Below are 8,392 nucleotides of genomic sequence, written 5' to 3' on the forward strand. Positions count from 1 at the left end.
ATTACAGGCATGCACCACCATGCCCGGCTAATTTTGTATTTTTTTAGTAGAGACGGGGTTTCTCCATGTTGAGGCTGGTCTCAAACTCCTGACCTCAGGTGATCCGCCCACCTTGGCCTCCCAAAGTGCTAGGATTACAGGCGTGAGCCACCACGCCTGGCCAGTGTCAATAAGTATTACTATTGATGGTATACAATTGTTATTAATTCAACAAGTCACATTAAACTTCCTGTGGCAGACTGTATTTTCCAAAATTGGCTGCAACAATATGTTCAATCCCATGTGCTCTTCCAAAAACCCTACCCCCCACCTCAATCAAGAGATGGCATCTATGTCCTTTCCCCTTGAACCCAGGTAGGCTTCTTGGATGGGTTTCTGTGACTGCACCTCTAAAGTAATGCTATGTTGGCCAGGCACAGTGGCTCATGCCTGTAATCCCAGCACTTTGGGAGGCTGAGGCAGGCAGATCACTTGAGGTCAGGAGTTTGAGACCAGCCCGGCCAACATGGCAAATCCCCGTGTCTACTAAAAATACAAAAATTAGCTGAGTGTCGTGGTATGCACCTGTAATCCCAGCTACTCAGGAGGCTGAGGCAGGAGAATCACTTGACCCTGGGAGGCGGAGGTTGCAATGAGCTGAGATCGCACCACTGCATTCTAGCCTGGGTGACAGAGCAAAATTCTGTTTCAAAATAAACAAAAATAAATAAAGTAATGCTATGTGACTTTCAAAACCGCATCTTGAAAGGTAGTACAGCTTCCATCTAGCTCTCTCGCTCAGAATATGTGCCTTTGGAGCATGTAAGTACATGAAACCATCGTGCGGCAGAGATCCGTGAACAGACCACGTTAAAATAGAGCCAAGGAACCCTGGCTGTTGAAGCCCCCAGTGGTTTGAGTTTTCCCTGTCCCAGTGCCAGACATGTGAATGATTCTGAAGCCCTCAAGATGACTCCAGCAGCATCCCTGTCTCATGGCAGCCAGGCAGCACACTCTGAGTGGTACCACCTAGCTGAGCCCAGTCACTCACCAGAATCATGAGAGATAACAACACTAAATGATTGTTGTTTCAATCACCTGCCTGGGCGACAGAGTGAGACTCCACCCCAGAGTTGTGGGTGTTATTTTTTGGAGCGATAGACAAGCAGAACATTTCCAGATAAAAGTGGGTTTTAGCCTAGACTTCTGAATCTCCTATGCCTATACTCATTTAAATAGCCCAAAGCATGTAAAGAGGGGAATTTTTATCCTTAGTGGCAAGTCTCCTTTCTGATACTGTAGCTGAATCCAAAGCTTGTAGACACAAGTGATAAAAAAACAGATTAATTGGATTTCATCAAAATTAAGAACTATTCAAAAAACACTTAAGAGAACAAAAAGACAACCCACAGAATGGGGGAAAGTATGTGCAAGCCTATGTCTGATAAGGTACTTGTACTCAGAATAGGTAAAGAACTCTTACAACTCAGCAATCAAATGCAACAAATAACTTAAAACGCACAAGGGCCAGGCATGGTGGCTCACGCTTTTAATCCCAGCACTTTGGGAGCCCGAGGCAGGCGGATCACAATGTCAGGAGTTCAAGACCAGCCTGGGCAATATGGTGAAACCCTGTCTCTACGAAAAATACAAAAAGATAGTGGGGCGTGGTGGTGGGTGCCTGTGGTCCCAGCTACTTGGGAGGCTGAGGCAGGAGAATCGCTTGAACCTGGGAGGCGGAGGTTGCAGTGAGCCAAGATCACACCATTGCACTCCAATGTGGGCTGAATAGGTATTTCTGCAAAGAAGGTACACACATGGCCAATAAACACATGAAAAGGTGCTAAACGTCATTAATTATTAGGGAAATGCATACCAAAACCACAATGAGATACTACTTTACAGCCATTAGGGTAGCTGTAATTGAAAAAACAGACAATAACAAGTGTTGACAAAGATGTGGAGAAACTGGAACTTTCATACAATGCTGGTAGAAATGTAAAATGTGCAACTGGTGGAAAACAGTTTGCCAGTTTCTCAAAAGGTTAAATAGTATCACCATATGACACAGGAATTCCAGTCATAGTGATATACCCAAGAGGAATAAAAGCATATGTCTGCAAAAAAACTTATACACGAATGTTCATAGCAGTGTTATTCATAGCAGCCGAAAAGTGGAAACAACCAAAATGTCCAGTAACTGGTGAATGGATAAACAAAATATAGAATATTCATACAATGCAATATTATTCCACAATAAAAAAAGAATTGAGTACTGATACATGCTACAACATGGATGAATCTTTAAAGCATTATGGTAAGTGAAAGAAGCCAGTAACAAAGGACCACCTATAATATAAAATATCAGGCTGGGTGTGGTGGCTCATGCCTGTAATCCCAGCACTTTGGGAGGCCGAGGTGGGAGGATCACTTGAGGCCAGCAGTTTGAGACCAGCCTGGCCAACATGGCAAAATCCTGTCTCTACTAAAAATACAAAAATTAGCTAAGCGCAGTGGTGCACACCTGTAATTCCAGCTATTCAGGAGGCTGAGGCACGAGAATCACTTGAACCTGGGAGGTGGAGGTTGCAGTGAGCTGAGATCACATCACTGCACTTCAGCCTGGGTGATAGAGTGAGACTCCATCTCAAAATAAAATAAAATACAATAAAATACAATAAAGTAAAACAAGCAACTCTATAGAGACAGAAATTAGATTAGTGGTTTCCGCCGGGCGCGGTGGCTCACGCTTGTAATCCCAGCACTTTGGGAGGCCGAGGCGGGTGGATCACGAGGTCAGGAGATCGAGACCACAGTGAAACCCTGTCTCTACTAAAAAATACAAAAAATTAGCCGGGCGTGGTGGCGGGCGCCTGTAGTCCCAGCTACTCGGAGAGGCTGAGGCAGGAGAATGGCGTGAACCCGGGAGGCGGAGCTTGTAGTGAGCCGAGATTGCGCCACTGCACTCCAGCCTGGGCGACAGAGCGAGACTCCGTCTCAAAAAAAAAAAAAGAAAAAAAAAAAAGATTAGTGGTTTCCTAGAGCTGAGGAGGCAGAGAGGGTTGGAAGGAAATGAGAGAGACTGCTAATGGGTACAGGATTTCTTTTTGAGGTGATAAAAGTGTTCCAAAATTGATTGTGATGACGGTTGCACAGCTCTGTGAACATACAAAAAACTATTGAATTGTACACTTCACACAGATAAACTGGTATGTGAACACCTCAACAAAACTATTGAAAAAAAGAAAGAGATCCTTTTGTAGTTCATGGGCATAATGATTGGGTATTCACACACATGTGTGAGATGTGCCACACTCAAACCTTGTTATGACCTCGGCACATTACCCATTTGACCTGAAAAAAAAAAAAAGAAAGAAAAAAGTTCCATAAAAGTGTTATAGACTGATATAGTCCAATGTACAAAATACTCTGGCCTATCTGTAGAGAACTGGACAGGATATCCTGTGATGTGATGTATGGGGATGCTGTGGCAACATTTATGTCAGTTCTTCTCTCTCTTTTTTATCTCTTTTGTCCTTTTCTTCTCCTCTCCACATAGCATATGATCTATTCTTTATTATCAGTTATCTATTGACCCAACAATGTGGATAACAAAGCACCTGAAGACTCGTTTTTATTGCTCCCTAGGCCATGGCAGCTGAGCCATTCTTCCTACCTAGATGGGACTTGCTGCTGCACCCGGAATCAGCAGTTGATCTTGGCTGTGCTCTCTCGTGTATTGGGGGTTGACTGGAATTTGTGGGACTAGGATGGTCTCTGCTTTTCTCCACGTGTCTTTGCATTCCTCCAGTGGGCTAGCTGGGACAAGTTGTCATGCTGGGGCAGAGAGGCACTAGTGAGCATGCAGACATGCACAGGTGCTTTTCAAGTCCCTGCTTGTCTCGTGTCTGATAACATTCCATTGGCCTAAGTATGTTACCAGAGGAATGTTCAGTAACAGGAGGAAGGTACAACAAAATTACAAGGCAAGGAGTGTGGAGCCAGGTAGCCTTTAATTGGGGCCATTAATACAATGCATGGACCGGTTTATAAGTTCATGCTTATCTGTTTTATAAACTCTATGTTGTTTACTAAAGATTATGAATTCAGTCATTTCCCCTCCAAGTGAAATTTTTTTCTATTTTTATTTGTTATTACGGAAGTATAAGGAATGAGTCAGAGAACATAGACAAGCTAAATGAAGACAAAGAAGCATGACATACGGCATGGTGGCTCATGCCTGTAACCCCAGCACTTTAGGAGGCTGAGGTGGGAGGATTGCTTGAGCCCAGGAGTTAAGACCAGCCTGGGGCAACATAGTGAGACTCTGTCTCTACAAAAAAATTTAAAAAAGAAGTATGAATTGTCTCTTTCCTAGAGGCAATCACTCTTGAGATACAGTCTTCCAGATATTTCTCTCTGTATTTATAATAGGTACATATACACATATATATCTTTCGTATTATATATATGTATAGATACATACATATGTGTATAATGAGAAATATTAATTTAGAACCGTCATTTGATCTTGATGAAGTTAGGTTTCACTGAGTGATATGTAAAATTCACCTTCTGCATGTGGAAATTCATTGTCTCCAGGCACAGCCATCTTATGCTGTGTATAACTCCTGTCTGTGGAATGAGACACTTTGGCTTCTGCAGCAGGCTTGCCTTCTGGTACTCACGTGGTTGGTAATATTACCACATGTCCCACAAGATGGTAAACGCTGACACACAAATGTTATATAGTCATCATGTATTTTCTTGAGAAATTAAAATTATTTATTTAAACATATACTTTATGCTTTTTTTTTTTTCTTGAAGGCAGAGTCTCGCTCTATCACCCAGGCTGCAGTGCAGTGGCGCGATCTTGGCTCACTGCAACTTCCGCCTCTCGGGTTTAAGTGATTCTCCTGCCTCAGCCTCCTGAGTAGCTGGGATTACAGGTGTGTGCCACCACACCAGCTAATCCGGCTAATTTTTGTATTTTCAGTAGAGATGGGGTTTCACCATGTTGGCCAGGCTTGTCTCAAACTCCTGACCTCAGGTGATCCACTCGCCTCAGCCCCCCAAAGTGCTGGGATTACAGGCGTGAGCCACCGCTCCTGGTCTTCTTTGAGCCCATTTTTGTCAAACAATTTATTACCAGTATAAGGGTGTGACCAAACAAATTTTTGTTTATAAAGAATCATAGGGCCGGGCGCAGTGGGTCATGCCTGTAATCCCAACACTTTGGTAGGCAGAGGTGGGCAGATCACTGGAGGTCAGGAGTTTGAGACCAGCCTGGCCAACATGATGAATCCTCATCTCTACCAAAAATACAAAAAATTAGCCAGGCATGATGGTACACACCTGTAATCCCAGCTACTTGGGAGGCTGAGGCAGGAGAATTGCTTGAACCTAGGAGGCGGAGGTTGCAATAAGCTGAGATCGCGCCACTGCACTCTAGCCTGGGTGACAGAGTGAGACTCCATCTCAAAAAAAAGAATCGTAGATTTTTACCATACAATAAATACCAAAACCACTGTAACAAGAGTGTCCATGTACTTTCTATATTCTTTATTGCAGGACTGTTCAGCCTTTATTTCCTGCACATAGTTTATATAATCTAATCTAAAATTTCTCATGTTTCCCACTGACTCTGTTGCCTGGCTGGCCTGGTCCTACTGTCTCGTATACCAAATAGTCATCGGGGCAGCCACATCTAATACTTCTCCCACCACTACTCAAGATTGTAAAGAGTTCACCTTCCTTGCCTTATTTTACTGATAAGTGCCCAGCAGACTGCCCTTGAAAGAGACTTGATAGTTATCTTGCCTCTGGGAAGAGTTGGGGGGAAAAGTACTGATCATTACCAGTGATATTCCACTTTTAACCTTGTGTCACAATGAGAACTGTGTTTGCTGCACACGTGTCTTATACACTAGAGGCAGGGTAGGAACTGAAGCACAAAGTGAAGGTTTACCAAACTCATTCCAGCATATTATAATGCAACTATGAATATGTGGCTAAAAAATGACAACTGGCCAGGCGCGGTGGCTCATGCCTGTAATCCCAGCATTTTGGGAAGTCAAAGCAGGTGGATCACTAGAGGTCAAGAGATCGAGACCATCCTGGCCAACATGGTGAAACCCCATCTCTACTGAAAACACAAAAATTAGCTGGGTGTAGTGGCGCACACCTCTAGTCCCAGCTACTCGGGAGACTGAGGCAGGAGAATTGCTTGAACCTGGGAGGTGGAGGTTGCAGTGAACCGAGATCTCACCACTGCACTCCAGCCTGGTGACAGAGCGAGACTCAATCTCAAAAAAAAAAAAAAAAAAAAGACAAATGAGACAAATGCTAAAATAGAGATGGTGACTGGCCCACAGTAAACTTGAAGCAAGGTCACCCTAATTATAAAGCTATAGTAACTAAGACAATGTGGCATGGGCACAGGGATAGACAATTGGCAGAATAGAGAGACCAGAAATTGACCTATGGATAGATAGATGACATATACATGGGGAAAAGAGTAAATAGTACTGGAAAATTTGGTTATCTATGGAAAAAATGAAAGAGGACCCTTACCTTACATCAATCATAAAAATCAATTCAGGGTCAGACGTGGTGGCTCACACCTATAATCCCAGCACTCTAGGAGGTTGAAACAGGGCAGACTGCTTGAGCTCAGGAGTTTGAGACCAGCCTAGGCAACATAGTGAGACCCCTGTCTCTGCCAAAAACACAAAATTTAGCCAGCCATGATGGTGCACACCAGTAGGCTCAGCTACTCAGGAAGCTGAGGTGGGAGGATCACTTGAGCCCAGGAGGTCAAGGCTGCAGTGAGCCAAGATCACACCACTGCACTCCAGCATGGGTGACAGAGTCAGACTCCGTCTCAAAAAAAAAAAAAAAAAAAAAGAGAATACAATCAATAATCAATTCAGAATGGACCTAAATGTGAAGGGCAAATGTTTTAAATATTTAGATAATAGAATGAGTAGAATAGCTTTATGACTTTGGGGTGGAGAAGGATTCCTTATATAAAACACAAAAAGCACAAACCTTTAAAAAATGATAAATTTTAGACTACATTAAAATCAATAACTTTTGTTTATAAAAATACCATAAAATGTATAAAATGACAGGCCAAAACTCAATCAAAATATCTGCAACTCAAGTAACAGAAAAGTTTAGCATCCTGAATATGTAAAGAACTCCTATGAATCAGTAAGAAACAATACAAGAGAAAAAGCAATGCAAAAAACACCAGTCAAGACATTTTACAGAATAAAAACTATGAATTGGGCATGGTGGCTCATGCCCATAATCCCAGCACTTTGGGAGGCCAAGGTCGGTGGATCATCTGAGATCAGGAGTTCTAGATTACCCTGGCAAACATGGTGAAGCCCTGTCTCTACTAAAAATACAAAAATTAACCAGGCGTAGTGGCGCATGCCTGTAATTCCAGCTACTCGGGAGGCTGAAACTGGAGAATTGCTTGAACTTGGGAGGCAAAGGTTGCAGTGAGCTGAGATTGCACCACTGCACTCCAGCCTGGGTGATATAGTGAGACTCCATCTCAAAAAAATATATATATACACATATGAATTGTCAATAAGTACACAAAAAAGATGCTTGACCTCATTCGTAGTCAGGGAAATGCAACACCAATCCTTGGTAAGGCATAGTATCACTGCTAAACAGTCAGAAACCAACAAGTGTTGATGAGATGTGGAGCAACTAGAACTCTCATTTACTGCAACTGAGAGTATAAACTGTACAACTAATTTGCAAAACAGTTTGATATTTTATTAAAAGTGCATAAACCTTATGACTCAGTGATTCAATTCTCACATGTTTACATCCTAGAAAAACTCTTGAGGATGGGTACCAGGAGACATGTGGGAAATGATCTTAAAACATTGTTTTTATAGCAAACAAATAAGCAAATATAATTGGAAGCAACCCATTATTTATAGATTGGAGATAAATTATGGGATATTCATGAACTACAGTTACATGGATCAACATGGTTGAATATAAAACACTACTGAGTGAAAAAAAGATTATTATGTACTTTATTATTTATTTTATTTTATTTATTTATTTATTTTTGAGACAGAATCTTGCTCTGTCACCCAGGCTGGAGTACAGTGGTGTGATCTCGGCTCAGTGCAACCTCTGCCTCTTGGGTTCAAAGTGATTCTCCTGCCTCAGCCTCCTGAGTAGCTGGATTTACAGTTGTGTGCCACCACACCCAACTAATATTTGTATTTTTAGTAGAGACGGGGTTTTGCCATGTTGGCCAGGCTGGTCTTGAACTCCTGACCTCAAGTGATCTGCCTGCCCTGGCCCCCCAAAGTGCTGAGATTACAGGCGTGAGCCACCACAGCCAGCCTATTATGTATTTTAAACAATATTATGT

The 8,392-nt window shown here is 42.6% G+C and overlaps 1 non-coding gene across 1 annotated transcript; it reads left to right on the top strand.

Annotated features, from left to right (window-relative positions):
- The first annotated feature begins 3,230 nt into the window (after window positions 1–3,230).
- Window positions 3,231–3,334, top strand: LOC115838473. Its single transcript, XR_004033498.1, has one exon. It is a non-coding gene; the product is annotated as a small nucleolar RNA U13 (small nucleolar RNA).
- Window positions 3,335–8,392: the final 5,058 nt, after the last annotated feature.

The sequence above is a fragment of the Nomascus leucogenys genome, chromosome 14 (genome assembly GCF_006542625.1).
Source record: "Nomascus leucogenys isolate Asia chromosome 14, Asia_NLE_v1, whole genome shotgun sequence".
Lineage (NCBI taxonomy): Eukaryota > Metazoa > Chordata > Mammalia > Primates > Hylobatidae > Nomascus > Nomascus leucogenys.